Below are 16,042 nucleotides of genomic sequence, written 5' to 3' on the forward strand. Positions count from 1 at the left end.
ACTGCTGCAGTAACTGCATGTAGATTCAACTAAAGGAAATCTGAGTTGGAAATATATCTAGTTTGGGTTTAATTGGAATGTTCATGTGGTCTACAGTCACTTCTGAGTACGTGTAAGTTTTTGCTAGCCATCTCAATGTAGGAATGCCTCCCAGGAATATCCCTAACTCATCCATGACATCAGTTGTATCATGGCCCTAAGGTAAAGGGGCCAGAAAGTGTATCATGCTGTGAACAGGTCCCAAAGTAGCCAGCACAGAAGTATACAATTAGTGGAAGAAAAACTAGATTTGAAATGTATGGAAACAGAAGCTAGTCTGGGGGAAATTCTTCTAGTCATTAGATGTGTATCATTATAAGTGGAAGATTTAATTCTAACCAATGTTAGACAAAATAGAAGTTCTCTTCTGTACAAATGAACTTGACAGTGTCACTTGTATAATTATAAATACACTATACACTTTTTTCCATTTTAGTGAGAATCAGGCAAAATAGAATTTATCATTATTCCGGTATTTATGGGGAACAAACCTGTAGCAGTATTACAAATTTCTGTGTAGTATTTAATGCATCTCAAAGTATTAGCATATAAATACACTAAGAAAAGATTTAAATTCTTTGCTGATCTGATATAAAATACTGAATCAATAAAGATATTATAAAACTCATAACACGGGAATAAATATTTGCAAGTCGTATGGCCGATAGGCAGTTAATATCTAACATATATAAATAGCTCATAGAACTCAACATCACAAAAGCAAACAATCCAATTAAAAAATGAGCAGAAGAAATGAATAGACATTTTTCCAAACAGGAAATGCAGATAGCCAACAGGCACATGAAAAGATTTTCAACAATGGTAATCATCAGGGAAATTCAAATCAAAACTTCTCACCTATCAGTATGGCTAAGCATCAAAAAGAGCACAAATAACAAATGCTGGGGAGAATTTGGAGAAAAGGGGATCCTTATACACTATGGGTGGGAATGCAAATTGGTGCAACCACTGTGGAAAGCAGTATGGAGGTTTATTTAAAAACTAAAAATAAAACTACCATATGACTCAGCAAAAAACACTAATTCAAAAAGGTGTAAGACCTCACTGTTCATGGCAGCATTATTTACAATTGCCAAGATATGAAAGCAAACCTAAGTGTCTGTCCATCAACAGATGAATGGACAGAGATACAGGATATGTATATCATATATAGCACATACATATCGTATATATATATATATATATATATATATATATATATATGATTGAAATTTTGCCATTTGCAAGAATATGGATGAACTTGGAGGGATATTATACAAAGTAAAATAAGTCAGTCAGACAAATACTGTGTGGTGTCACATGTGGAATTTAAAAAACATAACAAGCTAGCAGCTATAATAAAAAAGAAACAGAGTCACAGACATAGAGAACGAACTACGGGTTACCAGTGGTGAGAAGGAAGAGGGAGGGATACCATAGGGGTAGAGGCTTAAGAGGTGCAAACCATTAAGTATAAAATAAGCTACAAGGATATATTAAACACAGGGAATATAGCCAGTAATTTAAATAACTAAACTATAAATGGAGTATATAACCTTTAAAATCGTGAATAGTGAATAACTATATTGTACACCAGTAACTTATATAATATTGTACATCAGCTATACTTCAATTTTAAAAAACCTTGTAAGATACCACTACAATGAGGACATCATTGGCAATTCAGAGTATTAAGATTAGTCACTGTATAAGAATTGAAATTCTTCAAATTTTATTGCTTACATATGAAGAAAATTTAATAGAGGCTTTCTCTAAATCTTAAAAATGTGGGTTTTTACTTTTGGCCAAACCAGGCACCAGGGATTGAACCTATGCCCTCTGCATTGGGAGTGTGGAATCTTAACTACTGGTCCATCAAGGAAATCCTTTTTAAAAAATTTCCAAATGTTAAAAACTTACTAATAATGAGTAGTGAGGCTGAAAGAAATTTTTGTAAACTTTTAATTTAAAAAATTATATTGATCAACCATGCTAGAGGTCTCTCCATTATTTCTACAGAAAAAATTGTATAGACATAATTATTCTATAGAATAATTAAGCTTTTATAATTAAGAATAAGCTTTTAAAAACTTAAATTCATCATGATTTCTTTATTTATTTTCATGGGCTTCTCTGGTGGCTCAGTGGTAAAGAATCTGACTGTAACGCAGGGGGACTCAGGAGACGTATATTCAATCTCTGTGTCGGGAAGATCCCCTGGAGAAGGAAATGGCAACCCACTCCAGTATTCTTGCCAGGAAAATCCAATGGACAGAGGAGCCTGGTGGGCTACAGTCCATGGGGTTATAAAGAGTCAGACACGACTGAGCACAAGCATTCATTTTCATACCTGTTTTTGGTTTGTAATTTAATATTGTTTTTTAAAAGAAGAACTCCAAATTATACAAGTTTCAGGTCACACAAAACATGGATCTGCCTCTGCCAGTGCCTGACTCAGAACCTGGCATATTAGATGTTTGTCAGAAGAACACACAGGAAGGGCTACTGGCCCAAGAACGGTGACACTCAGCTTAGTGAAGGAGAAGTCAGTATATGCTGAAATTCTTTAGAGTATACAGCCTCCAGGCTTGAGCACTTTGGGATATGATGGTACTACACCTGCCAGTAGAAAATCTGGACCCAGTTAGTGGGAAGCCAAGATGGCAGAGGCAGAGAAAATGAGGCTGGAACCTGCCATATTGTTTCACAGTCAAGAAAGAATTTTTTTCCTTGTGTGTTCATTTTTTTTTTTTTTTGAGCAACTTGAATCTTTACTTACTTATTTTTTAACACCCAAACCATTTTTATTGGGGTATAGCCAATTAACAATGTTGTGGCAGTTTCAGGTGAACAGTGAAGGGATTCAGACATACATATACATGTATCCATTCTCCCCCAAACCCCACTCTCATCGAGCCTGGCACATAACACTGAGCAGAGTTCCATGTACTATACAATAGATCTTTGTTCGTTATCCATTTTAAATATAGCAGTGTGTACATGACCTTCCCAAAGTCCCTAACTATCCCTTCCCCCCAGCAACCATAAGTTTGTTTTCTAAGTCTGTGAGTCTCTTTCTGTTTTGTAAGTTAACTTGTATCATTTATTTAGAGATTCAACATATAAGGGATGTTATACGATATTTCTCCTCTGTCTGACTTACTTCACTCAGTATGACACTCTAATTCCATCCATGTTGCTGCAAATGGCGTTATTTCATTCTTTTTAGTGGCTGAGTAATATTCCATCACATATATGTAGTACATCTTATATATCCATTCCTCTGTCAATGGACACCTAGTTTGCTCCCATGTCTTGGCTATTACAAATAGTGCTACAATAAACATTGGATGCATGTGTCTTTTCAGGCCATGTTTTTCTCTGGATATATGCCCAGGAGTGTGTGTGTTCATTCTTAAAGGATGCTGAAATTAATTTTTAAAAATTCTTCCTCTCCCCAAAGAGTATGCAAATTAATTTTCAAGTGTTTGGGAATTTTTTCTTTTGAGTTATGTTTCTCATTTGAAGAAACTGGGTACTCTTCCTTCCCTTTAAACTGAATAATGTGGAACATATGTGAATAAGATTACATCAAGTCTCGAGATATTAATGTTCAGAAGCAATTGAAGTCTTTCACATAGAGTTCCAAATTAAAATACCTTATTTCAATATAATGCATATCGTGTCCTGATATTGCTATACTACTCACATTCCTACTTGACAATATTCCCACTCTAAAGTAATTTTTAACCTCAAAATTTCTAGATTGCTTAATTTCCACCAAGTGCTAAAAGTCTAGGAAACTCTACTAACTAAAGGCAAAGTAAATTCTAGACACACAATTTGAGTTAACAGTTTCCTGGTGGAGCTGCCTCTGAGGTCTCAGCTCCTAGAATTAGACCCACCCACCAGTAAAGGCATGGGCTTCCCTGGTGACTCAGCAGTAAAGAATATGCCTATCAATGCAGGAGATGTGGTTTCAATCCCTGGGTCTGGAAGATTCCCTGGAGAAGGAAATGGCAGCCCACACCAGTATTCTTGCCTAGGAAACCCAATGGACAGAGGAGCCTGGTGGGCTACAGTCCATGGGGTTGCAAAAGAGTCGACATGACTGAGGGACTAAACAACAACAACCAGTTGAAGTACACCCTGATGGGAGAGCTTTGGAGCAGACAGTCCTCTTTTAAGTTGCTGGGCTAAAGTATAGAGCACTATAATATCTACAGGCCCCAGAAATAGATAGATTCAAACAGTTGATATCATTTGGGTTCTGTCACTCAGAGTACGGTACCCTACAAGAGGGGAAACAGGGAACTCGGAAAAAGGTAGTGTGGAAGTCCTAGTAGGCAGAAAATCAATATCAGGGATGCCCATCAGCAAGTAAACTTAGCTACCTGGCTGGCATTCAGGAATAGAGTCCAGTCTCTGAGAAAGGTTGACAGTAGAGATGGATAATAAAAAACAGGACTCACATTGTTGAAGATACTAAGTCAGATACCAGCCACAAGGACGCAAGGCAGAAATATAATTGAACAAACTGAAGCATAAGCAGGTCTTAGAAAATGAGAGGCTTGTATAAGAATTTGAGCATTTAGTCAGAGCTGCTGCTGCTGCTGCTAAGTCGCTTTAGTCGTGTCCCACTCTGTGCGATCCCATAGACAGCAGCCCACCAGGCTCCCCCGTCCCTGGGATTCTCCAGGCAAGAACACTGGAGTGGGTTGCCATTTCCTTCTCCAATAGTCAGAGCTAGAATAGAACCAAATGTTGACACTGAATCCACCTAAAATACAGTTCCTTTGCTAAGTTTAGGATTAGCCTCTCTGTCAAAAACGTTATTCCCTTTCATGTCCTGCCCCATTCCCCTCTGGATTAAGTTCAGTTCAGTTCAGTCACTCAGTCCTGTCCGACTTTTTTGACCCCATGAATTGCAGCACGCCAGGCCTCGCTGTCCATTACCAACTCCTGGAGTTCACTCAAACTCATGTCCATCGAGTCGGTGAGACCTTCCAGTCATCTCATCCTGTCACCCCCTTCTCCTCCTGCCCACAATCCCTCCCAGCATCAGGGTCTGTTTCAATGAGTCAACTCTTCGCATGAGGTGGCCAAAGTAATGGAGTTTCAGCTTTCGCATCAGTCCTTCCAATGAACACCCAGGACTGATCTCCTTTAGAATGGACTGGCTGGATCTCCTTGCAGTCCAAGGGACTCTCAAGAGTCTTCTCCAACACCACACTTCAAAAGCATCAATTCTTTGGCACTCAGCTTTCTTCATAGTCCAACTCTCACATCCATACATGACCACAGGAAAAACCATAGCCTTGACGGACCTTTGTTGGCAAAGTAATGTCTCTGCTTTTCAATATGCTATCTAGGTTGCTCATAACTTTCCTTCCAAGGAGTAAGTGTCTTTTAATTTCATGGCTGCGGTCACCATCTGCAGTGATTGTGGAGCCCAAAAAAATAAAGTCTGACACTGTTTCCACTGTTTTCCCATCTATTTCCCATGAAGTGATGGGATCAGATGCCATGATCTTTGTTTTCTGAATGTTGAGCTTTAAGCCAACTTTTTCACTCTCCACTTTCACTGTCATCAAGAGGCTTTGTAGTTCCTCTTCACTTTCTGCCATAAGAGTGGTGTCATCTGCATATCTGAGGTTATTGATATTTCTCCTGGCAATCTTGATTCCAGCTTATGCTTCTTCCAGCCCAGCGTTTCTCATGATGTACTCTGCATATAAGTTAAATCAGCAGGGTGACAATATACAGCCTTGATGTACTCCTTTTCCTATTTGGAACCAGTCTGTTGTTCCATGTCCAGTTCTAACTGTTGCTTCCTGACCTGCATACACATTTCTCAAGAGGCAGATAAGGTGGTCTGGTATTCCCATCTCTTTCAGAATTTTCCACAGTTTATTGTGATCCACACAGTCAAAGGCTTTGGCATAGTCAATAAAGCAGAAATAGATGTTTTTCTGGAACTCTCTTGCTTTTTCAATGATCCAGTGGATGTTGGCAATTTGATCTTTGGTTCCTCTGCCTTTTCTAAAACCAGTTTGAACATCTGGAAGTTCATGGTTCACATATTGCTGAAGCCTGGCTTGGAGAATTTTAAACGTTACTTTACTAGCCTGTGAGATGAGTGCAATTGTGTGGTAGTTTGAGCATTCTTTGGCATTGCCTTTCTTTGGGATTGGAATGAAAACAGACCTTTTCCAGTCCTGTGGCCACTGCTGAGTTTTCCAAATTTGCTGGCATATTGAGGGCAGCACTTTCACAGCATCATCTTTCAGGATTTGAAATAGCTCAACTGGAATTCCATCACCTCCACTAGCTTTGTTCGTAAGCCCACTTGACTTTGCATTCCAGGATGTCTGGCTCTAGGTGAGTGATCACACCATCATGATTATCTGTAGTGAAGACCTTTCTAAGGCCCACTTGACTTTGCATTCCAGGATGTCTGGCTCTAGGTCAGTGATCACACCATCATGATTATCTGTCGTGAAGACCTTTCTAAGGCCCACTTGACTTTGCATTCCAGGATGTCTGGCTCTAGGTCAGTGATCACACCATCATGATTATCTGTCGTGAAGACCTTTCTTGTACAGTTCTTCTGTGTATTCTTGCCACCTCTTCTTAATATCTTCTGCTTCTGTTAGGTTCATACCATTTCTGTCCTTCATCAAACCCATCTTTGCATGAAATGTTCCCTTGGTATCTCTAATTTTCTTGAAGAGATCTCTAGTCTTTCCCATTCTTTTGTTTTCCTCTATTTCTTTGCATTGATTGCTGAGGAAGGCTTTCTTATCTCTCCTTGCTATTCTTTGGAACTCTGCATTCAGATGCTTATATCTTTCCTTTTCTCCTTTGCTTTTCGCTTCTCTTCTTTCTACAGCTATTTGTAAGGCCTCTTCAGACAGCCATTTTGCTTTTTTGTATTTCTTTTCCATGGGGATGGTCTTGATCCCTGTCTCCTGTACAGTGTCACGAACCTCATTCCATAGTTCATCAGGCACTCTATCTATCAGATCCAGGCCCTTAAATCTATTTCTCACTTTCACTGTATAATCATAAGGAATTTGATTTAGGTCATACCTGAATGGTCTAGTGGTTTTCCCTACTTTCTTCAATTTCAGTCTGAATTTGGCAATAAGGAGTTCATGATCTGACCCACAGTCAGCTCCTGGTCTTGTTTTAGCTGAGTGTATAGAGCTTCTCCATCTTTGGCTGCAAAGAATATAATCAACCTGATTTCGGTGTTGACCATCTGGTGATGTCCATGTATAGAGTCTTCTCTTGTGTTGTTGGAAGAGGGTGTTTGCTATGACCAGTGTGTTCTCTTGGCAAAACTCTATTAGCCTTTGCCCTGCTTCCTTCTGTGTTCCAAGGCCAAATTTGCCTGTTACCCCAGGTGTTTCTTGACTTCCTACTTTTGCATTCCAGTCCCCTGTAATGAAAAGGATATCTTCCTTGGGCGTTAGTTCTAAAAGGTCTTGTAGGTCTCCATAGAACCGTTCAACTTCAGCTTCCTCAGCATTACTGGTTGGGGCATAGGCTTGGATTACTGTGATATTGAATGGTTTGCCTTGGAAACGAACAGAGATCATTCTGTCATTTTTGAGAGTGCATCCAAGTACTGCATTTTGGCCTTTTGTTGACCATGATGGCTACTCCTACTTAGAAAACAGGTAATCAAAACTAAGGAAAACCTTCTGGGGCCTTCTCAGATACAGAAGTCCCTCTGTGTCCCCCATTCCTTGTCTGAAGGAAAAAAGCTTCAGTTCCCAAGTTCCAAAGAGTGGACACATAAGTTAACAATTACAGAAGTGAAGGAATGAAGAAACAAAGGAAAAGCAGTCCATCAAGAAAAGGATTGATAGGGTTGCTGTGTGCCCACATTACTCCATGGGCAGTGGGAGATGCTGTAGAAATTGTACTCGGAAACAAGAAAGAAGAGATTTGTCAGTCAAGACTGACAGAAAAATTAATTTTATTAAGCTCAGACTCTTCTACAGATGGTGAATATCTGCAAATGAATGTTCACAAGCTCCTGTGATTGGAGGTGTGCTCCAGGATTGGTTGCTGATTCTGGAAGGCTCACCTCCCTCCTCCTGTGCCCCTCACCCCATCTGTTTCTGTAGGCTTTGATTGCCATAGACAAGCCCTTCAGATCAGTGCTTTTGAAGGACTGAGGGCTACTGTTGCACAGATATCAAGCCCTGAGCCTTTGCAGTGGGAACACTGACTCCAAGACCCTAGACTACCAGAAAACTAACCCTAGGGAGTACCAAACAGTGAGAACTGACACAAAGGAAACCACTTGAATACAAGACCCAGCATCACCCAACTACCAGTAGTACCCTGTGCAGGATGCCTCATCTAAACAACTACAAAAAAATACAAAACCAAATCATCAGCAGACAGGGTTACCACCTCACTCAGCCTTGTCCATCAGAGGAAAAACAAACAAACAAACGAACAGAAACTCAGCACAAATCTCACCCTATACAAAGTTTACACAAACCACTGGACCAACATTAGGAGGGCAGAAACCAAAAGGAAGAAAAATATTCAACAGTGAACTCTGGGAAAAGGAGACCTCAAACACAATGAGTCCAAAAACAAAAATAATAATGAAAATGCAGATAAATACTACACAAATTAAGGAACAAAACAGAAACACAGAAGTCCAAATAAATAAAGAGGAAATAGGCAAACTCCCTGAAAAAGAATTCAGAATAATGATAGTAAAGATGATCAAGGCTTTGACCATCAAGATCATCAAGATGACAACAAAATGGAGAAAATGCAAGAATCAATTAACAAAGACCTAGAAGAATTAAAGAATAAACATACAGAGACAAACAACACAATTACTGAAATTAAAAATACTCTAGATGAAAGGAATCAATAGCAGAATATCTGAAGCAGAAGAGTGAACCAGTGAGCTGGAAGATAAAATGGTGGAAATAACTTCTGAAGAGCAGAATAAAGTAAAAAGAATAGAGAACTGAGGATAGTCTCAGAGACCTCTGGGACAATATCAAACACACCAACATTTGAATTACAGGGGTCCCAGAAGAAGAAGAGAAAAAGAAAGGATATGAGAAAATTTTTGAAGAGATTATAGTTGAAAATTTCCCCAACATGGAAAAGGAAATAGTCAATCAAGTCTAAGAGGCACAAAGAGTCCCATACACAATAAATCCCAGGAGAAACATGTCAAGACACATACTAATCAAGCTAACAAAGACTAAACACAAAGAAAGAATATTAAAACAAGCAAGGGCAAAGCAACAAGTAACATACAAGGGAAACCCCATATGCTTAACAGCTGATCTTTCAGAAGAAACTCTGCAGGCCAGAAGGGAATGGCAGGATATATTTAAAGTACTGAAAGGGGAAAATCTACAACCAAGATTACTGTACTCCACAAAGATTTCATTCAAAATTGATGGAGAAATAAAAAGCTTTTCAGACAAGCAAAAGTTAAGAGAATTCAGTACCACCTAACCAGCTTTACAACAAATATTAAATGGACTTATATAGTCAAGAAATACGAGAAGAAAAAAGATCTACAAAACCCCAAACAATTAAGAAAATGGCAATAGGAACCTATATATCAATAATTACTTTAAATGTAAGTGGATTAAATGCTCCAACCAAAAGACACAGACTGGTTGAATGGATACAAAAACAAGACCCATATATATGCTGTCTATAAGAAACCCACTTCAGACCTACAGACACATATAGACTTAAAGTGAGAGGATGGAAAATATATTTCATGCAAATAGGAAGCAAAAGAAAGCTGGAATAAGAATCCTCACATCAGACAAAATAGACCTTAAAATAAAGAAGATTACAAGAGATAAGGAAGGACACTACATAATGATCAGGGGATAAATCCAAGAAGACATAACAATTGTAAATATCTATGCACCCAACATAGGAGCACCTCAGTACATAAGACAAACGCTAACACACATAAAAGGAGAAATTGACAGTAACACAATAATAGTAGGAGACTTTAATGCCCCACTCCCACCAATGAACAGATCAGTAAAACAGAAAATTAATAAGGGAACACAAGTCTTAAGTGATACATTAGATGAAATGGATCTCATTGATATCTTCAGGACATTCCATCCAAATGAAGAAGAATACACCTTCTTCTCAAGTGCACGTGGAACATTCTCCAGGATAGACCACATCTTGGGTCACAAATCAAACCTCAGTAAATTTAAGAAAACTGAAATCATATCAAGCATCTTATCTGACCACAACAATATGAGACTAGATATCAATTACAAGAAAAAAACTGCAAGAAACACAAACACATGGAGATTAAATAACACATTTCTAAATAACCAACAGGTTACTGAAGAAATCAAAAAGGAAATTTAAAAAATTTCTAGAAACAAATGACAATGAAAACACAACAACTCAAAACCTATGGGATGCAGCAAAAGCAGTTCTAAGAGCAAAGTTTATAGCAATACAATCCTCAAGAAACAAGAAAAACATTGAATAGACAACCTAACTTTACACCCAAAACAACTGGAAAAAGATGAACAAAAAATCCCAAAATTAGTAGAAGGAAAAAAATCATAAAGATCCGAGCAGAAATAAATGAAAAAGATGATAGTAAAGATAGTAAAGATTAATAGTAAAAATTAATAAAACTTAAAGCTGGTTCTTTGATTAGAAAAACAAAATTGATAAATTTTTAGCCAGACTCATCAAGAACAAAAGAGAGAAGAATCAACTTAACAAAACTAGAAATGAAAAAGGAGGGGTTAAACAGACAATGCAGAAATACAAAGAATTCTAAGAGACTATTATGAACAACTACCTGGCAATAAAATAGAAAACCTGGAAGAAATGGACAAGTTCTTAGATAAGTTCAATCTTCCAAGAATGAACCAGGAAGAAATAGAAATTATGAAACCCAAACAAGCACTGAAATTGAAGCTGTGATCAAAAATCTCCCAAAAAACAAAAGCTCAGGATCAGATGGTGTCACAGGAGAATTCAATAAACCATTTAGAGAAGAGCTAATGCCTATCCTTCTAAACTCTTTCAAAAAATTGCAGAGGAAGAAAGACTTCCAAATTTATTCTACGAGGCCACCATCACCCCAATATCAAAACCAGACAAAGACAACACAAAAAAAAGAAAATTACAGGCCAATATCACATATGAACATACATGCAAAAATCCTCAACAAAGTTTTAGCAAACAGAATTCAGCAACACATCAAAAAGCTCACATACCACGATCAACTTGCATTTATCCCAGGAACGCAAAGATTCTTCAATATACACAAATCAATCAATGTGATACACCATATTAACAAATTGAAAGATAAAACCCATATGATCATCTCAATAGATGCAGAAAAAGCCTTTGACAAAATTCAGCACCCATTTATGATTAAAACTTCAAAAAATGGACATAGAAGGAACCCACCTCAACACAGCAAAGGTCATATATGATAAGCCTACAGCAAACATTATTCTCAATGGTGAGAAACTAACAGCATTGCCCCTAAGATCAGGAACAAGACAAGGGTGTCCAATATTGTTCAACATAGTTCTGGAAGTCCTAGCTATAGCAATCAGAGAAGAAGAAATAAAAGGAATCCACATTGGAAAAGAAGAAGTAAATCTCTCACTGTTTGCAGATGCCATTATACTGTACATAGAAAACCATATTTATGTACCCATAATGGTAGGGAAATAGATGGGGAAACAGTGAAAACAGTGTCAGACTTTATTTGGGGGGGCTCTAAAATCACTGCAGATGGTGACTGCAGCCATGAAATTAAAAGACGCTTACTCTTTGGAAGAAAAGTTATGACCAACCTAGATAGCATATTGAAAAGCAGAGACATTACTTTGCCAACAAAGGTCTGTCTAGTTAAGGCTATGGTTTTTCCAGTGGTCATGTATGGATGTGAGAGTTGGACTGTGAAGAAAGCTGAGCACTGAAGAATTGATGCTTTTAAAGTGTGGTGTTGGAGAAGACTCTTGACAGTCCTTTGGACTGCAAGGAGATCCAACCAGTCCAGTCTGAAGGAGATCAGCCCTGGGATTTCTTTGGAAGGAAGGATGCTAAGGCTGAAGCTCCAGTACTTTGGCCACCTCCTGTGAAGAGTTGACTCATTGGAAAAGACTCTGATGCTGGGAGGGATGGGGGCAGGAGGAGAAGGGGATGAAAGAGGATGAGATGGCTGGATGGCATCACTGACTCGATGGATGTGAGTATGAGTGAACTCTGGGAGTTGGTGATGGACAGGGAGGCCTGGCGTGCTGCGATTCATGGGGTCGCAAAGAGTTAGACAAGACTGAGCGACTGAACTGAACTGAACTGAATGGTAGTATCAGAAAATGACTAGAGCTAATCAGTGAATTTAGCAAAGTTTCGAGATACAAAATCAATACACAGAAATCATTTGCATTTGTATAAACTAACAATGAATAATCATAAAGAGCAATTAAGGAATCAATCCCATTCACTGTTGCAACAAAAAGAATTAAATATCTAGGAATAAACTTACCTAAGGAGACAAAAGAACTGTACACAGAAAATTATAAGACACTGATGAAAGAAATCAAAGATGACATAAACAAATGGAGAGATATTCCAAGTTTCTGGGTAGGAAGAATTAATATTGTGAAAATGACTATACTACCAAATGCAATCTACAGATTCAATGCAATCCCTATCAAATTACCAGTGGCATTTTTCACAGAATTAGAACAAAAAATTTCACAATTCATATGGAAACACAAAAGACCATGAATAGCCAAAGCAGTCTCAAGAAAGAAAAAAGCAGCTGGAGGAATCAACCTTTCTGACTTCGGATTATACTACGAAGCTACAGTCATCAAGACAGTATGGCACTGGCACAAAAACAGAAATATAGACTAATGGAACAAGATAGAAAGCCCAGAAATAAGCCCATGCACCTATGGGTACCTTATTTTTGACAAAGGAGGCAAGGATATACAATGGGGCAAAGACAGACTCTTCAATAAATGGTGCTGGGAAAACTGGTCAGCTACGTGTAAAAGAAATTAGAACACTTCCTAACACAATACACAAAGATAAACTCAAAATAGATTAAAGACCTAAATGTAAGACCAGAAACTATAAAACTCTTAGAGGAAAACATAGGCAGAACACTTGATGACATAAATCAAAGCAAGACCCTCTATGACCCACCTCCTAGGGTAATGGAAATAAAAATAGATGTAAACAAGTGGGACCTGATTAAACTTAAAAGCTTTTGCACAACAAAGGAAACTATAAGCAAGGTGAAAAGACAACCCTCAGAATTGGAGAAAATAATAACAAATGAAACAACTGACAAAGGATTAATTTCCAAAATATACTAGCAGCTCATTTAACTCAATGCCAGAAAAACAAACAACCCAATCAAAAAGTGGAGAAAAGACCTAAACAGACATTTCTCCAAAGCAGACATACAGATGGTTAACAAACACATGAAAAGATGCTCAACATCGCTCAATATTAGAGAAACGTTAATCAAAACCACAATGAGATATCACCTCACACTGGTCAGAATCAGTCAGTCCAGTTCAGTAGTTCAGTCGTGTCTGACTCTTTGCAATCCCATGAACCACAGCAAGACAGGCCTTCCTGGCCATCACCAACTCCCAGAGTTTACCCAAACTCATGTCCATTGAGTTGGTGATGCCATCCAACCATCTCATCCTCTGTTGTCCCCTTCTACTCCTGCCCTCAATCTTTCCCAGCATCAGGGTCTTTTCCAGTGAGTCAGTGCTTCACATCAGGTGGCCAAAGTATTGAAGTTTTAGCTTCAACATCAGTCCTTCCAATGAAAACCCAGGACTGATCTCCTTTAGGATGGACTAGTTGGCTCACCTTGCAGTCCAACGGACTCTCGAGAGTCTTCTCCAACACCATAGCTCAAAAGCAGCAATTCTTCAGCACTCAGCTTTCTTTATAGTCCAACTCTCACATCCATACATGACTACTGGAAAAACCACAGCCTTGACTAGACAGACCTTTGCTGACAAAATAATGTCTCTTCTTTTTAATATGCTGTCTAGGTTGGTCATAACTTTCCTTCCAAGGAGCAAGGGTCTTTTAATTTCATGGCTGCAATTACCATCTGCAGTGATTTTGGAGCCCAGAAAAATAAAGTAAGCCACTGTTTCCACTGTTTCCCCATCTATTTGCCATGAACCGTCATCAAAAAGTCTACAAACAATAAATGCTGGAGAAGGTGAGGAGAGAAGGGAACACTCTTGTGCTGTTGGTGGGAATGTAAATTGATACAGCCACTATGGAAGACAGTATGGAGATTCCTTAAAAAACTAGAAATAAAATCACCATATGGCCCAGAAATCCCACTCCTAGGCATATACCCTGAGGAATCAAAAATTGAAAAAGATACATATATCCCATTGTTCATTGCAGCACTATTTACAATAGCTAGAACATGGAAGCAATCTAGATGTCCATCAACAAATGAATGGATAAAGAAGTTGTGGTACATATACACAATCGAATGTTGCTCAGCCATAAAAACGAACGCAGTTGAGTTAGTTTTGATGAGGTGGATGAACTTAGAACCTATTAAACAGAGTGAAGTGAGTCAGAAAGAGAAAGATAAATATTGTATTCTAATGCACATATATGGAATCTAGAAAAATGGCATTTATATATGATGAATTTATATACAGGGCAGCAATGGAGAAACAGACATAGAAAATAGACTTATGGACATGGGGAGTGGGGAGGAGAGGGTGAGGTTTATGGAAAGAGTAACACAGGAATTTACATTACCATATGTAACACAGATGGCCAACGGGAATTTGTTGTATGGCTCAGGAAACTCAAACAGGTGCTCTGGATCAACCTGGAAGGGTGGGATGGGGAGAGAGATGGGAGGGAGGTTCAAAAGGGAGGGGATTTATGTATACCTATGGCTGATTCATGTTGAAGTTTGACAGAAAACAGCAAAATTCTGTAAAACAATTATCCCTCAATAAAAAATGAATTAAAAAGAAAAAAGAAAAGAAAAGCATTGATAGCTTAAACAATGTAACAGTTCCTCCTCAAGGGATAGACCTAACAATCTGACCTATATCCTTGAGTTGTTTTGCAGAAATTAAGACTCCCACCCAGGTGGAAGATGATGACTACATGCTAACCACAGCACAAAGACCCCAGACTGAATGTAATGAGAAAGTTGATGACTAAAATTCCCAAAATATCACCCTGTTAACTTATTAACTACTGATCAGAAGAAAGTTCATGAGCTGACCACACGCCCTTCAACACCCACCCTAATACTGCCTTTTAAGACTTCTTCCTTGAGAGTTCAGGTCTCTAGAATATGAGCTCCCTATTCTCCTTGCTTTGTGCCTTGCAAAAAATGCTGTACTTTCCTTCATAATATCCAGTGTTAATGACTGGCTTTGTTGGGCATAGGATGATGGAACCCCAGTTTGGTTTGGTAACAAGGTGCCTTGATGCCGAATCTCATAGTATTGGGCTAAAGCCTCTTAAACCTCTTCTGTTCAAGGTCTGGACAGGACAAAAGGATAAGCTAAGTTCACAGTTAGGACCAAGTAGAGAAGAAGAGTACTATAGACACTTGGCATCAGGTAAGATCTGACTGATGATAAAGTAAAGGAAGGGCCTACCTATGTACTAAGTGCGGAAAATTTTTCAACAGATGGGAATACCAGAACACCTTACCTGCCTGCTGAGAAATCAGTATGCAGGTCAAGAAACAACAGTTAGAATCAGACATGGAACAATGGACTGGTTCCAAATTAGGAAAGGAGTATGTCAAGGCTGTATATCGTCACCCTGCTTATTTAACTTACATGCAGAATACATCATGCAAAATGCCATGCTGGGTGAAGCAGAGACTAGAATCAAGATTGCCAGGAGAAATATCAATAACCTCAGATATGCAGATGATACCACCCTTATGGCAGAA

Source organism: Bos taurus, chromosome 11 (assembly GCF_002263795.3).
Source record: "Bos taurus isolate L1 Dominette 01449 registration number 42190680 breed Hereford chromosome 11, ARS-UCD2.0, whole genome shotgun sequence".
NCBI lineage: Eukaryota > Metazoa > Chordata > Mammalia > Artiodactyla > Bovidae > Bos > Bos taurus.